We start from the raw sequence: 16,646 nt of genomic DNA on the forward strand, positions 1-16,646 counted from the left end.
AAAGTTATTTTACTAGAATCCTGAACACTAACGTCGGTTTTTGTGCATTCTGATGCACGGTCACAAAGTTATTTTACCAGAATCCTGAAAACTAACGTCGGTTTTTTGTGCATTCCGATGTACCGTCACAAAGTTATTTGACCAGAATCCTGAAAACTTAAATCGTTTTTTGTGCTTTCCGATGTACAAAGTTATTTTTACCAGAATCCTGAAAACTAGCATCGGTTTTTTGTGCATTCCGATGTACCGTCACATAGTTATTTTATCGGAATCCTGAAAACTAACATCGTTTGCTCGTGATATCAGAACCAGTCATGGGGGCACTCTTCTTCATCTCACACTGAGCAGCATAGTGACGTATGGTCATACAATCCATGTGACCAACAACAATGGAAAATCATCCAATGACAAATCGTGGTTGTAATTTTAACCCATTGCAGTTTACATTTAATCTGAAAACAGAATGTACAGCATTGTGCATGTTGGATAAGTGCGCATGTAAATGCATTTTTTTGTTCGCCAACATTTTCTGATGGGGATGAAAGCATCCCTAAGGGATTTGAACAGAACGATGTGAGTGCTAAAGGTCATTATTCCATATTCTCGAGAGATAAATTGCAATGTTAAGACGATGTGAAAATTATAGCTGCTCAGTTAAATTGACTTAAAACATGATATGATAGTCATTATTAATAATAGTTTTTTTTTAATCTCAGAAATTATAAATCCTAGATAACCGTACACCCGAATGATAGTCCTCTGAAAATTTGAGAAAGAAATGAATAGCAAAAACATGTTAAACTTAGGATTTAATTTCTTTTTTCGTGCAAATCAACAGTTGTGTTATTGTTATGCAAAGATCTACACAATGCGTATCTGCGTCCGATTTCTTTACTTTTCTGTGAATACGCTAAAGCTGCATTGAGAAGAATGGACCTGAGACTCTAAAGTACTTACCAGGATTTATGCTCTGAGACGCTAGTATATCATATGAAATGTGTGATCCATATTTTATATGCCACAACATGACACGTGAGAGACAAAGTGCCACAATGCACAGGGCAGCAGTTTTGTGTTCACTCCCAACGCTATACGGAGTCCATTTACTTGGGACGCTGGCACAGGAGTTGCACGGATCCATCCAGTTTTGCGAGAGGGAATCTGAGTTAACAACGTGGTTGCAGATTCTCGCTTAATGTCATAATGCCTGAGGGTAGATAACCGCATTGAATGAGTTTGTGGCAACTGATCGCCTGCATTGATATCCACAGAGTTTAGACTCTATCATGTCAATTGTATGGAACCTTACGGAGCATTTTGCAATGACAAATTGGTCTACCTGCATGATGCAGATATTTGACTTGGGAATTTTTTTTTTCGTTTATAGTTTTCTTCAATTTGATACCGTTTTCTTGACTTATTAACAAATAACAACATTTCATTGTGACTCCTCAGAAGGATATTGGCCAGCTGACCAACATCTTCGTCAGCTGTTGAAACCTGTTGAAAAGTGTTGCTGTGGGCGCCACACTTTTAGGGGTGAAATGTGAATTGGAGGGAATAGCCACAACGCTGTGAGAAAATAATAATTATTATTATTACTATTACGATAATGCGTTAATAACAAGTGTCATTGCGTTCCAAGTGAGATTTCTTGATGTATAGAACTTTATTCACTGTTAACTTCCGTTTGTGTAGCAAGTGTTGCCATTAAGAGTACAGCAAATGAATTGCACCAGACATTGCTATGTTTTATGGATGGACTATGAATCATGGCTTCCCTAAACTGGAAATTATAATTTATAATAATGTTGCATTATGAAATATCGACAACTTAGACGTGTTAATTTGAATATTAATATCAAGCTAAAGCATATCAAAATTACTCTAGATTTGTATATCAGAAAATATGGTCCACAAATAATTTAAAATACCGGTCAAAAATAAAGGGCCAACAGATTTGAGCAAAAAACAATGTTTCGTCATAATTGACCTCTGAATTCACATTTACAGAATTCTTCCAAAAATGTCACACTACCCGAATGTTTTACATCGACTATTTTTCAGTTTTTCCAGGTAAGGTCAGGGCTTGAACCAAAATAAGAATGTTTGGGAAAACAATGCAAGAGGAATGCAATAACTGTTTTCACTGAGCGTGCAATTAAGCCAACCAATGAACTATAAAAGTAATTCTGACAGATGAAAGGCATCATTGTGTTAAAGTAAGCATGCCATAAACACGAAAACGCAATCCCTGCCACATGTGGCAGAGTGCATTTGAATAACCATGGAGAGAGATTGTTTAAATTTCATCTCTCATAGAATCACTGACCTGGGTAGCTTTTCATAGGTGGATTTTTATTTCTAAACACTGCTTATGGTGAAATATATCCTTATACATTGCAAAGAAATGAATAATTATATTTTAAGTTTCAACTGAGTTATTTGAAGATAATGATTGTGCATGTTTGTTGTAGTTTATCGTTCTCAGAGCTACCGTAGATGTTCTTACGCCACGGCCGACAAACATATTACAATGTTATTTCAAGAGGTTAGAGAGGGTCCTGAAGCTAAAACATGAGCCATTAAGCCAAATACTACCACAGCGAATATCATTGGCAGCTCAGCCTGAACATTCATAATGAATATGGGCTTTGTTGATTCAACCAGATTAAGGCCGCTTCGTTCAACGGGCATTTGTTTTGGAGACATATCGTCGGGCTGTCCGACATGACATGCATTTAAAAAAAAATCACGGCTAACAAACTTCCGGACACACAACCCTTGGCAATCTCCATTCGCATCACGGCCACCGGAGTCCCCGTCGCTTACGTCGTTTGCAAGGCTAGAACTCCACTACGTCTATACCACGTGGCTCTGACTGTCGCGTTGGTCTATGGAGCCCAGTGGAGTACAGAGGGGGCCGTTGAATGGTGGCACTGTGTTCTGTAACCAGAAGCCAGGATTTGAGTTTTTTTTGTATTTAGTCGATAATGCGTTGATCGATGTTTAAAATGTGTGATCAAGTACAGGGTCGTCCAGACGTCCTGTGTCTCCCATTTAATTATCTAAAACTTAATCATTTTGAAAGTAAGATTTATTTGAAACAGAAATTAATATTCAAAGGGAAATGAAGTTAGGGGTCAATTAATTGAGTGGTCACAAGGCATCTGGACCACGCTGGACACATAACAGTCTTGTAGTACCCTGTTTTGAGATGCAAATGCATTTAAACTACAAAGGGTTCTTCCATAAACGTGGTGCGAATTGGAAAATGTAACGTCCAGTTGCACTTCCAAAACAAATTGCAAGCACTACCATCATAGCTTTTCAGGAATGGCCATTGGCATTATAAAAACATGTGGCTTGATGGTCTTCTGCAGTGCATCCCATCACAATGCAATACAATTTACATTTATATAGTGTCTACGTGCAACCACAAATCCAGACACTTCTCATGGAACATAAATCTTTTTTTTTTAAACGCAAAGAACCCATTTTAGCGATGTGCACATGAAAACAAATGAGTCAAATGAATTGATCAAGGCCAGCAGTCTCAGCTACGCGAAGTTCCAGTGGAAGAGAATTCCAGACAAGGGAGCAGTAGCCGTGAAAACAAACGAGTCAAATGAATTGTAAATATTGACTTGATCAAGGCCAGCAGTCTCAGCTACGCGAAGTTCCAGTGGAAGAGAATTCCAGACAAGGTTAGCAGTAGCCTAGAATGACCAACCTCCCACGAAATGAAGATTTTTTTTTGACTGTGTGTGGGTGGCTTTGTAAGAAGGGGAGGCCTCTATTTTTCCGGAGTGGAGACAGCGTGCCGGAGAGCAGAGTTGAGATGAGAGTGGGGAGATGGATGGAGGCTAGGTCACGAACAATCATACAAATTTTAAAGATTTTTTTCCACCCAACCAATCTTGAAGACTTTTTAGCCTCTGTAGAGCTACCTATATCAAACTGTTTTTAAAATATATATCAGGCTCCACTTACAATTTTTAAGACAAAGTTAGCCAAAGCAATGCTTGAGATTTGTTTTTTAAGAGCACCGTTACTCTCGTTATGCAACATTCCAAACTCTCAAGTGCGGCTATATTTTTCACATGATGAGCAATGCATGCATTGTCGATGGAGAGCACAATAAGGGTGGTTGTAGGAACGACACTCAGCTTTGCTCGTGGAATTATAACAAGGTGGTTTGTAGTCGCCTTCCCAGACAAAATCCTTCCTGCAAATTGCACACACGCTTTGAAATCGAAAGAGGTTTACGTTTGATGAAAGGAGAACTTTTTCAACGGTAATGTTTTTTCCAAGACATTTTTTTCTTTGACCCTTCAAAGTTTTTTAAGAAGATATTTAACTATTTTACTTTTTGGATAAAGCCACCTACGGCATTGCTTTTGAACCTCTTTCAAAACGTATTCTTGATTGTGTGTATTTATCAGAATCCTGCATTTACCATCGCATCTTTGAATATCATATGACAGGAAGGTTTTTTTTATTTACAACGATCACGGCATTTAATGCAATTGTGTGTTTTGTATTGAAACCAAAAGGCATCTATGCATGTTTAACTTATTTCGCAGTGTACATAGCCAACCGTGCTAATCGGAGGTGCGGGGGAAGGACGACAAACAAAAAATTATCTGAATTTATCATTTTTACTCTCACTGTATACAGTAGCTAAGAGGCATCGATACGTTGTTGTGCACGAGGTGCGAACATTGCTTTCTCGATCGACGAGATACCCGGGCAGGTGGTGGCTACACACACACCTGAATCCAGCACCTTGGGAGACAGCAAGGGTTGGTGGATCACGCAAATGTCGTGAAACTCTCTTCCCAGTCGGTGCCGAAGAGATTGCCATACCCTGGCTTGCCAGGAGGACAGGCAGTCCAAGAAAATGTTAGATTCCGCATCGGTTCCAGCTGTATGGGATCGAGCGTTGCCCCCTCACACGCGTGGAATTTCAGTAAACACTCGTTAATTGGCTGGTAACATTTTAATATATAGAGGACCGCAGAGCTTGGGGGGGGGGGGGGGATGGGGGGCGGGGGGACTTGGTGCCGGCTCGTCACGTGGCCGCCGCCTGTCTGTGGTTCCTTCTCGCTCCGGCCGTATCGTTGGCTTTCTCTTGGGAGAGAAATAATGTGGTGCGGTGGAGCGTTACAAGTTAAAATGATGATTACCGTTCATCAGGTGACCGTAAAAGTGACCATCATTCTGCACGTGGTAGTAGATACTGTGCTTTATTATGGTTATAGTGACAGCGCATTAGTTTGAATCCGCCGAAAATAGTCGAATGTCACTTCAGAGAACGTGTGGACCATTTGGTCGTGATTGAGAAATTCACGCCCCCTCCTCCTCCTCCACCACCACCCCACTTCTCGGGTGATTTGATGAAGTGTTGCAATTTAGTCACGATTTAATTGAAGAATCAATTCTTATATTTTTTTATAGCGATAAATGATAGCACCTATCGTCATCGCTGCAGGGGTCACGTGAGCAAAATGGCTAAACGTCGACTCGTCCACGCGTCACATTCGACGCGTTTATCACGAGCTGAGAAATGCCGTGTTAATGAATTTGTTGCACTCCCTGCTTCAGCTGCTGATTGCACGCTCCTGTAACCAAATATTAACGATTATTGAGCTAGGTCCGTGTGTGCGCGTGCGTTTGAGCGTGCGTTAGCAGACACGTCGCTTTGCAGATGCCGTGCAGAACGGCCGTGCATGTAAAAACAAACATTTGCATGTGAATGATGGTGCATAATGAGACCCCTCCATACTCCAGTCATCTCTTAAGTTATCTTTTTTTTCCACCGGAAATCTTCCCCGCGTTGCCGGGAAATCTGTGCATAAGGTTTGGCCGTCCTTGTTAAATAATGACTTTGTGCAGCTGAATACATACGTACATCTGCTCGGTGTAGAATTTCAGTACCTGTAATATTACCCGCAAGATGCTTGCACAGACGGGCAGGGAAAGTTGGGATAGCGTGTGCTTTGTGTAATTGATGGCGGCACGTCACCCCGTACAAAATGGGTAAATGGTTATTCACGCGCGATGCAAGCATTTTCAAGTTGGAATGAATGGGTTATCTTTACATCCTCTAAGAAATAGTCAAGCGAAAATGGGCCGGTGTTGACAGTCGATTGTCCAGACTCAGCCATCTCTGTAACTGGTTTAAAGAGACGTTATTCAGGTCGAAAAATAAAAATTCGAATGTAGATAATTGTTTCGATAAGATAATTTGGTTTTATTTACTTTCACATATTTTCATATCTTGTTTATTAACTCTTGCTGCCATGTCTGTGTGCTGGTCGAGTCAACCCCTTGAAACAGAGCCGTTATGGCTCGACGGGTAATTAATTCGGATAATAAACTTCAGAGATGTTCGCCAATAAATTCTCGACACCAACAGCGCGGAATGCAGTATTTTACATTTGGGTAATAACGAATACACGGGGAAGAGATTTGTTTTAAGGGTAGTGCAGCGCAAATGGCTTTGGGTGCGAGATGTTCAAGCGCTTGCAGGGCTTCCGCCAGCAGTGGTGTGATCACGCACTTGCAGGGCTGCACCTTTACCGCGCTTGCACACGTTCAAAACCAACACAGCAATGTTATTGGGCTATGCCATACGTTGACAAACGTGGTTATACAGAGGCAAATAATCCAATAGTTTCCCAGCAGATATTTAGTCGTTAACAACTCGCCTGACGTCGAGCAAAACAAATCCGTTTCGCAGATAAAGATGTATTGCTTGGCATTTTACACTGAAGAGCTCAAACATATTGCAGCGAGCGTTCAACAATGTGGCTGTGGAATGATATATTATGAAACTTGTCCTTTTCACAAGACCAAAACAATAAAATGTAATAATATTTTACAGCCCTTTGCCTACCCATGGCTGAAGGCCTTCCCCATGCTTTTTTTTACCATACTTTACCACTCTGGTCAATGAAGGTTGTTTGGGGGGGGGGGGGCGGAAGGGTGGGTTGGCAGGACCAGTTCAGATATCACTTGATGCTGAAGTTACCCTTGGTCAGTGCATTACAACAACAACTGTCATTCGCGACTAAGTGACGGTCACGTCAACACGGCGTTTGAGCCATGCTTGTTTGCACTTCGAAGCCAAGTGAAGTGTCGAAGGCTCGCTGCTGACAGGAGGTCAGGGGACAGACCCAGGTGCAATGGGTTGACTGCCTGAGATGACTACTGGCAGATGCACCACCTGTGCTCCCCACTGTGCCAAACTTGCTGCATTTTAGCCGCTCGGCATCCCGCTCCTTGCTGTTGGGAGGGTGACTGCCTCCAACTGCCCAGTAGCATCCTTCACGAGCCTCCTCCACAGAGGCCGATCTTGACACTGCTGGTACCAGGCATCAGCAAGTCCACTCAGCTCCGCATCCTTCTGTACCACATCATCCATTTCTCCTCTATCCTCGTGCCACGTCCAGTCAGTGCAATAACAACTATGCCACCAACCACTCCACCCTAAGAAACTACTGTGAAGTGGTCAGGATATGACCGTACATGTACGATTGCAAAGACTAGGCAAGGGAATATCAGACACGGCAGTGACATGTCTGAAGACAGTAATTGAGAAGAAAAAAACACGTATTGCCTTTGCCCCTGCTGGTAAAGCAAATGTTTGAACTAATGTCTTTTTGGAAGCTCTGTGGCTGGCTGCCTTTTCATTACAAATCATTTAGAGATGCGGTGCGTGAAGACGTTCATATCCTAGGGAAAAACAAAAAAAAAACCCTGCTCCATCTGGCCAGAAGACTTTATAAGGAAGCACTTAGTAACACAGGCTGGACATGGGAGTGGAGCAGATGGCTAAATGCTGAGACCATAAAATTCTTTCCAGCATTTTGCATGACAATACAGCAGGCTTCAGTAGATGGCGGGAGAGGGGGGGATGAGAGGAGAGCTTGAAATAATGAAATGGAATGTTGGAAGGCGACTGCAGCGCCGAGAGGGGGGGGTACCGTAAGAGTATATCATTTGTCATTTGCTGAAATGCACGTAAGTCACGCCTGCCGAAGAGTGGCAGAGAGTTTAATACTAGATGTTAAATGTCTGGAAATTGGGAATGTCGGAAAGTCGTACGCTTTGCCAAGTGTGACGAGAGGAAGGCCGTTCCTTGGCTCTCGCTTTGTCGTGAATGACTTTGCCATTGCTGTTGTGTATGTGTGTGTGTGATGGGGTTGAGTGTGGAGAGCGGTAGTGTAGCGGTTAGCACGCTGCGCTACGAACCTGGCGACCCGGGTTCAGTCGCCACTTACGGCCAACACCCAGTGACGATTATCTGAACCGGTCCTGGGCCTCCCCTAGGTCAACTTCAGCTCAAATGAGTTCCTGGTGCTGTGTGTGAACATCGCCACTCGGGTTGACAGGCGGCCGGGCGTGGTGCTGACCACCCAAGCCCCCTCGTGTGCCGTGCCGGCCTTCACAGGCGCTCGCTAACAGCACTTGCCCCAACAGTCTGTTAAGGCTATACGGGGAATCTTTGTCTTTGTTGGGTCGATTGCCGTCTTAAGGTAATTGTGCGTCGGAACGGATTTGGCGACTAAATACTGCGGGCCTTGCAGGCTAACGCGGACGTATGGAATGGAACGCTGTGATTGTTTTTGCGATTGAATACTTAGGTGTGTTGTGAAATGATGTTCTGGAAATGCGCGACTTGATTTTGGCCGGGCAAGCCGCGTGTTTTAATGGCTCTGAGCAAGAACAACCGGCAGTGGGATTGTGGTTTGAGGTTATACTGTATACACTGTGGCCTTCTCACGGGAATTTTTTTGGGACCTTTATGGGACATTTAGTCGTTCAACCCTTGCTACAGTTGCGCTGATAGTGGCATTGTCTTTGTACTGCTCGCCTTTTGGCGTTCTCTGCTCTGACACTGGTGAGACAAGGCCATGAAGAAGGCTGTCTCTGGTGTAGGCCAATCAGTTTCAAAGACAATGCAAATAGTATCAGAGCGTGTTTGTTTGCATGTTCACGACAAGTGGTACTGTGTGTGTGGTTAATGCGAACTTGATTCCTTGATAAAGGTCTCTATTTGGTGTTTGAACTTCTTAACACAGCTGTTGTATTGCCAGAAAGGGTAAAAACTCTTCTTATTTTTCATACTGCTGGCTTCATTCACAAAGTATACTATTGTGTGCTGTCACAGTTACGTATGTACTCCTAGTAAATGCACTTTTTTTCCCCCCACGTGCTTTACTAAACTTAATTAGATAAGATATATTTATTCAGATATGCAATTGTTTGCTGTGAAACACGTGTCATTATTAGCTCTGACCGTCAAGTATTGCATACAGCAACACGCAAATACTGAACGTTACACATTAAAAAAAGGATTGCTGTGCTGTGCACCTGTGACTACGCTTTTGATAAAGTTGTTTTGAGGCTACAAGACAGCCAGATCGAGCGAAATATAATTCGAAGAAAACTATTTGCTTGCCGACGGATGCTCCTGTTTGTGCGGTGGTGCACAGGGGCACCAACGAACATAGAAATGAAGACCATTGGTGACGCTGCCTTAAATATATATAACAAGCAATATATGAGGCGACTTTTTTCCATAGAAAATGAGGGCCATTTGGGTCATTGATTGATGCATCGAATGTTATATTTTTGTCTATTTTGCCTGTTTATGCCAATTTCATATGGTGAACACAATTTTAAATATATATACACCACACCTAAAACATAACGTTATGCAAGAATGTGCAAAAATATGCTATTTTAAATAATGATGATTAGTGATTATCCGACGTTTTTGAAACTCTGGTGCCCCCCCCCTCCCCCGAAGCAGCTGGATAATCGATGATCGACTGTCTTTCCTTTTAAGGCCACAGTATTATTGACGATGGTATCGAGGTGTTTCATATTCTTGGTTCTTTCGGTAAAGTCACGTTGAAGGGAAACTAAGCTTTCGGTAAAGTTACGTTGAAGGGAAACAATAAGCTTTATTGTTTCCCTTCAACGTGACTTCACCGAAAGAACCAAGAATATGAATCACTGCAGTCACGAAAGCTTAAAATCAAAATTTAAAATCGAGGTGTTTGTTTATGTTTTAGATTAGCTTAACAAGCGTTCGCTGTTTCAATTTACAACGTTCATCACAATATGTTGCTCTTTTTTTATTCTCGCGGCATCGCCGATTTAAAAGTTAACTAAATCCTTGCTTCTCAACGTGATAAATTAACCGGGGTGTTCATTCTCACGGCGTCACGTGTGACCACGATGCGAGGGGAGCTCTCTTGTATATCATCATTATCGCGCGATGACGGTGAGCTGCTTGGAAATTGATGGAGCCGAAGATGGTTCTGCGTAACCGAGAACAACTCGATGGAACACCAACTTCATTGTTGGCAAAGATCACGCAAAAAAACTCAACACATCCCCCAATAACACCGCGTGTGGCCTTAAAGTAAAAGGAAAATACAATGACACTTTTTTCATAGGGCATGGCCATTACCCTGAACGTGAATAATTATATACTCATTTTGTTTGGTGCAGTGTTATTGACCAATGCGAGTATTGTTTTTGTTTTGTGCTTACGCGCATCACTGCCAATGCAGCAGCATCGCCGGTTGCCTTTTTCTGTCTGCTTAAATTCGATGGGCAACCGTGACTCGTTCCATTTCTAAAAATCTCACAGCAGATTTGCTGCAAGCGTGAAGCTCCATTAATTACGAATTAAATGTTTGCTCCACGCTGCAGCGGCGATAGGGCAAAGCTGCCCTCGCTCGGGTCGAACTCGGGTTGCCCTCGCCCCCTAGGATTTGTCTCGAGCGCGGGGCGGTAATGGAATGTCCTGCTTTGGCGCCGTCAGGGAGCCGCGCCACAGCTGCTTGCATCGAAGCCGGACCCGAGACGGACGGGAGGCGAAGGAGCTGCGAAACCGTCGGACACCACCGCGTCCGCGGAAAGTTTGGGCCTCGCGGTGAGAGAGCGATCCCCCGGGGGGGCCCTGCTGCGTCATTCGGTGAGACGGACGGCCATTGTCTGCCGTGGCAGCGAAATTGGCGACTCGATTGCAATCGCTGCTTCTTGGGCGCGTGATTTTTTTTTTTTACAATAACACCCCGCGTGTTGCTGAAACACTGGCGACCCTTGCGACGCGAGTAACAAAAAAAAAATCCATGCCCTCTGCAGAGAATGCTCGTGATAAACAAGTGGTTTTTATTTTTGCTCAATGCATTGACAGTCGCGTTGGTTTTGCACAAACGTAAGATAGGGACTGTCCGATGCACAACAGGAGAATGCGACATGGCACGTTCCTTCAGTGCTGACTTTCTTCTGAAATACGACCCATTTGTACATTCAGAAAATCTCGCGTGCGGAGATATGTTGAGCGAATTTGTAAAGTCCGTGGATTTCATTGACGTCTCCTGATTTTTTTCATGTCATAACGGTATATTTGAGCAAAAAGCCCTTTTTAGCTCGGCATACCTCAACATGTTTAAAGTTTACATAGTAAGTAGACCTGTGATTCAGCATACCATTGTAGGGGTTATCCCCACTTGTAGCACATTGACCCCCCCATATAGCTTTGACTTTGAGGATTGCTCAAGATTCAGTGCTTTAGCGAATTCCTTCGACTGAGCAAACAAACCATTTCCTCCCCAACAACGTTAACTTTCGCTTTGAAATTCTAGCCGTGGCTCTGGTAGTGTACGAGTTTTCTTTAGTGGCTATTGCAGCAGATACAATAAAAACAGGGTCCATTGGAGGACCTGAACCAGATGTCATCGGTGAGGTCATTTGGATTGCAGGGACTCCTCCACTTACGAACGAGTTGGATTCCAGAGGTCTGTTCGTTAGGCGATTGGTTCATAAGTCCAACTTTACTCCTTTTGATTCCAAACATGTTGTACGGCATATACACTAAACACGGGGAATGGCTTTAAAAGTTGTATAATCTCCTGTAGATGTAGATGCCAATGGTTCTTCATGTTGTGCAGATGTAGATGCCACTGGTTCTTCATGTTGTGCAGATGTAGATGCCACTGGTTCTTCACGTTCTTCAGATGTAGATGCCACCTATTGTACAGCAGTTGAACTGGACATGCGGACAGGTTTGTTCGTATCTCTGAAAGTTTGTAGGTCGAATGTTCGCAAGTAGAGGAGTCCCTGTACATGTAAGCGGGGGGGAGGGGGGGCTGCGGGGGGAGGGGCGGAGTTCTCCAGTGGCCAATGGGAGGAAGGGATGGAAAGACATGGCTCGCTTGTGAGATAAAACTTCAAGAGAGTCGAGACTTGGTTGTCCCCTGGTGGTCTCCTTCAGTGCCAGGGTCCAACTACGTTGCCCCTGGGGGGGCGGGGGGGCATCGCGGTGTTTTGTTGTTGCCTTGGGTTGGCTCATCCAGTCCCAGTGTTGCTCGGCTCTCCCGCATCAGCCAGGGCAGCCCTCTTCTCCCAGGGTGGCTGCATGACACCGTGAGGGTGCTTGTCGCTATAACGGTTGCCCTCTCCGCCAAACGTGGGCTTCAAACGCGAGCTGATGCAGTTGCTAGTTACCCCCCCCTCCCCCCCGCGCAGAAATATAGGCTGGCATGTGATTTATTTTTTTGTCGCAGCAGAGTGAAGCGGATGCAATCCGAACATTGTCTCAACGATGTTGAGGGTTAGAATAACAAATTGTGCTCGAGTCAATTGGAAATGGCAAACATGCCACTGGAGCAACCCACCTGAAAACAGAGTAAAGGAGACTCAGTGGGGAATTCCTGAACGAGTGATAACAAATAAAATGATGGTGCTACTCTTGTTGTCTCCGTAATGCTATCCTGGAGTACGATGGAAGAAATAAATAGTGTAGTTGAGTCAGATGTTGACTCGGCTTTCATTCTCTCCGGTGTCAATAGACTGAGCAACATTTGTGGGATACCAAGAATGCTCATCCTAGAGGCATTGTCCCTCACTGTAGGATTGTGGAATTTACACCAATGGCTCCAGATCGCCAGTGAACATGGGGACCGCTCCAGGGTTGTTGCAGCATGATGGAGCGCAGTCGGTTGCTTACGCATGACGGGGGTCACGGGTCAATCCAAGCTTGAACGTGTTTTTGAACGTTTGCGAAGTTTAAATAATTTCACAATCCTGGTTGATGGTGGCACGCGCGCTGTAATCCAGCATCGTGGAGGCAGCGAGGGTTGGTGGATCACACGAACGTTATGAAAGTCCTTTACCGCGGGCAGTCGCGATGCCATGAACCTGGCTGTCCAGCAGATGGCAGTACAGCAAGCGTGGACCAATCTCCATCTGTTCCATCTAGAAAAGGATCGAGTGCCCCCAACGCACTCATGGGTTTTCTCTGGGTGCTCTGGTTTCCCGCCAGGCGTATACAAACGCTCATTGATTGGCCGATAACACCTTGATATTTAGAGGACCGCAGAGCTTGGGCAGCCGTTGGTAGTACCGGCTCGCTGCTCGTCTGCGATGCCTCCGAGTCGTCCTTCTCTGCCTCTTCAGGAGCGAGCGAATGCCGTGCGGCGGCGGTACATTACAAGTTAAAAAAAAATCACGGGCAATGCTGCATACCGTTCGTTTGTACATCCCAGTCTATAATGATGCGCCCTGATGTGTCATTACGCCCCATGACTGTTCGGGCACACACACACACACTGTACAATCCGCCTAAAGTCAACCGTTGCAGCTTCCAAAAGCCAAGAGAGCCAGGCGTGGCAGAATCGTTTTTTTTTCGACGAGCGATTCAGCGGGGTCACACATTCTCCAGGGAAACAAATGAGGTCGTTCGGCAGCCAAATTCTTTGCCCTGCGGCACAGACCATTGGATCAGTAAACCAGAACCATGGTTCATAAGCCCGTTTGTTTTTTTTTTATGAAAAAAATGTGTCGCGCATTACTGCGTTTGTTCTTAAGCAAGTTTCTCGGGTGTTCGATTTAGGCCGTAGGATTTTTTTTTGGTTGCTAAAGAGTTTTATTGTGTACGGAGTCGTACCTGACGAACAGTGTGTAGATTTCACCAGCACAGAATGTAGACAACTCGCAGAATGTAAACAAAGAGAGTGATTGATATGGAGTGATTAACAGCCATGAATGAGTGCTGCATAACTTTAAAAATACAATACTGAAATAAACATGATTGTGTGCAAACATATATGTGCATTTGTTCAAAAGTTTATAGACTGCATATTATCCCTCAATACATACAGTATTATTAGTTTATGAATTTAATTTTCAGTACCTTTATTCATATTTACATTGATTTCTCTGGCGTTTTAAATCGTGAAATCAAATCAGACGTTTTCTGGTTATTCCTGCAAAGTGTGAGGAAGCATTGGACTTTTATTTATTCATAAGCAGATAAGGGAAATCAATGCGCTACAATTTGAAATGCATTAATTTTTCAGTGTTTTCTCTGTAGATTATGAGATTAAAGTCAAGCATAGCTTGTGTTTACTGACAACACAGAGGTTACTGTGTGTACTCGTTAAGTAAACGAAATGGAAATGCTTGAAAGAATTTCCCAGCGTTTTTCTGCATACATTTGTGTGTTTGCGGTGGTGGTGGGTGTACACCCAGGACCCCATTCCAACCTAAGGTGGCCTGGTCTCAGTTAGCTGATGAAAGTTAAAAGCGATAATTTCATCATCGCTTGTGGCTGGGGTTGGCATCGTCCCCCACTTCTCCTGATGTCGAGGCTAAATGGGTGAGGTTTAGGACTCTGACTCATGCAGCTGCAATGGCTGCTTTGGGTACGAGGTCCAGACCTCTCCAGAGACCCTGGCTGACAGAGGAGGTGTTCAGGATGGTTGAGAAAAAGCGACAGGCCCACTCTAATTGTCTACAGCATCCCACGTCAGAGAATGAGGAGGCTTACTGCAGTCTTCGCTCGGAGGTTCGGAGAGCCGTGAGGCGCTGCAAGGATGGGTGGTGGTCGCGGATTGCTGAGGAGATGGAGTCTGCCTCAGTGGCCCACGATCACAAATCGCTATTTAACTCCATCAAAAAAGTAACCTGCAGCACCACACCTATTACCATCATTAAGGTAAAAAACGGTGATCCAATCTCTGACCCCCAGGAACAGATTTGCAGATTTGCTGAGCATTTATGTGAGGTCTTGGGGGAGGGGAAATCCCTCAGCCAGGAAAACAATGTGGCACAAAGTGGGGATGACGCTGCTGAGGCTGTGGAGACTCAAATATTGGAAGAAGAAGTCACCCCCTGTGAGTGGCTGGCTGAGGTGCCATCTGTTGAGGAAGTACTGAAGGCGATCCAGAGTCTGAGACCAGGAAAGGCTCCGGGCAGAGATGATCTCCCAAACGAAATGCTGAAGGAGGATGGCGTTTGTGCACAGACTGCCCTACATGACATCATAACAACAGTCTGGACTACTGGACGGGTTCCGCAGGATTGGAAGGATGCCCTGGTGGTCCGCTCTTTAAGAAGGGGAACCACACAGACTGTAACACTTACAGGGGCATCTCACTCCTCAGTGTGCCGGGAAAGGTCCTGGCAAGGATTATTCAACATCGCCTTGCTAGGCACGCTGAGGAGAGGCTTGCGGAGCCCCAATGTGGTTTCAGGAAAGGGCGGTCCTGCACAGATTCAATATTTTCTGTCCATCTGCTACAGCAGAGGTGTAGGGAATTCCAACAAGACCTACATCTCTGCTTTATTGACCTGGTCAAGGCATATGATACCATCAGTAGGCCTGGGCTCTGGGTTGTTCTTCGTGCTTTTGGAGTCCCTGACCCTCTGCTCACGATCATTAAGGACCTTCATGATGGTGAGCGGGCCTGGGTAAAACTACGTGGCCGGGAGTCAGAGCCATTCCCTATACACCTTGGGGTGCGACAGGGATGTCCTCTGGCTCCCACATTATTTAACATCTATTTTGACCACGTAGGTCGTGAAGCCTTAAATAGCTGTACCGGGGGAATCTCCATTTGGTACAGATATAATGGGAGGCTGATCGATGCCCGGGTGCGGTCAAGGGATGGCTCCCTATTGCTCAACCACGTTATGTATGCTGATGATTTGGTAATAGCTGCTCATTCAGAGGAGGAGTTAGAGACGCTGCTGCTGAGACTGGAGCGTGGCACTGAGGATGGGGCCTTACCATCAGCCCCACCAAAACTAAGCACCTGCCTGGGTATTTTGTACCATCGGACACTCCACCCCCACAACTCCCAATCGGTGATGGGGCAGTTGTGAAGAGAGTGGAGAGTTTCCCATACCTGGGCAGTGTGCTCATGACCGGCTCCGGTATAACAGCAGAGGTCTCGCTCCGAATCAGTCGAGCGGCAATATCTTTTCATCGGTTGCGTAACGCTGTTGGCTGGGCCATGTAGCCAGCATGCCCAGCCACCGCATGCCTAAACAGCTTTTGTTCGGCCAGATAGAGGGGACTAAACGTGCGTGGCACAGGCTAGAGAAGAGATGGAGTGATGTAGTACAGGAGGACGTGGAGCTGAGTGGACTTGCCGATGACTGGTACCAGCGGTGTCAAGATCGGCCTCAATGGAGGAGGCTCGTGAAGGACGCTACTGGGCAGTTGGAGGCAGTCGCCCTCCAACAACAACGGAGGGCGGAGGAGCGACGCTCACAACAACAAGCGGAGCGCCAGGTGGCTAAAGCACAGAAAGTTGGCACAGTAGGGGGCACAG

The 16,646-nt window shown here is 45.1% G+C and overlaps 1 protein-coding gene across 9 annotated transcripts in view; it reads left to right on the forward strand.

The window, feature by feature from the left end:
• Nucleotides 1–16,646, forward strand: part of LOC116952379 (membrane-associated guanylate kinase, WW and PDZ domain-containing protein 1-like) — a 317,826-nt gene that overhangs the window by 70,160 nt on the left and 231,020 nt on the right. For 7 of the 9 annotated variants that reach the window (XM_032971681.2, XM_032971679.2, XM_032971680.2 and 4 more), the window contains exon 2: nt 10,847–10,957. The exons of 1 other annotated variant lie outside the window; for it this stretch is intronic. The gene's annotated coding sequence lies outside the window, so the exon portion shown is untranslated. Of the gene's footprint in view, nt 1–10,846; nt 11,000–16,646 lie in introns of all 9 variants that reach the window. One more of the 9 variants, XM_032971671.2, reaches the window with a different exon arrangement.

The sequence above is a fragment of the Petromyzon marinus genome, chromosome 46, assembly GCF_048934315.1.
Source record: "Petromyzon marinus isolate PM22_M1 ecotype Great Lakes invasive population chromosome 46, UKy_Petmar_22M1.pri1.0, whole genome shotgun sequence".
In the NCBI taxonomy this organism is placed as follows: Eukaryota; Metazoa; Chordata; class Hyperoartia; order Petromyzontiformes; family Petromyzontidae; genus Petromyzon; species Petromyzon marinus.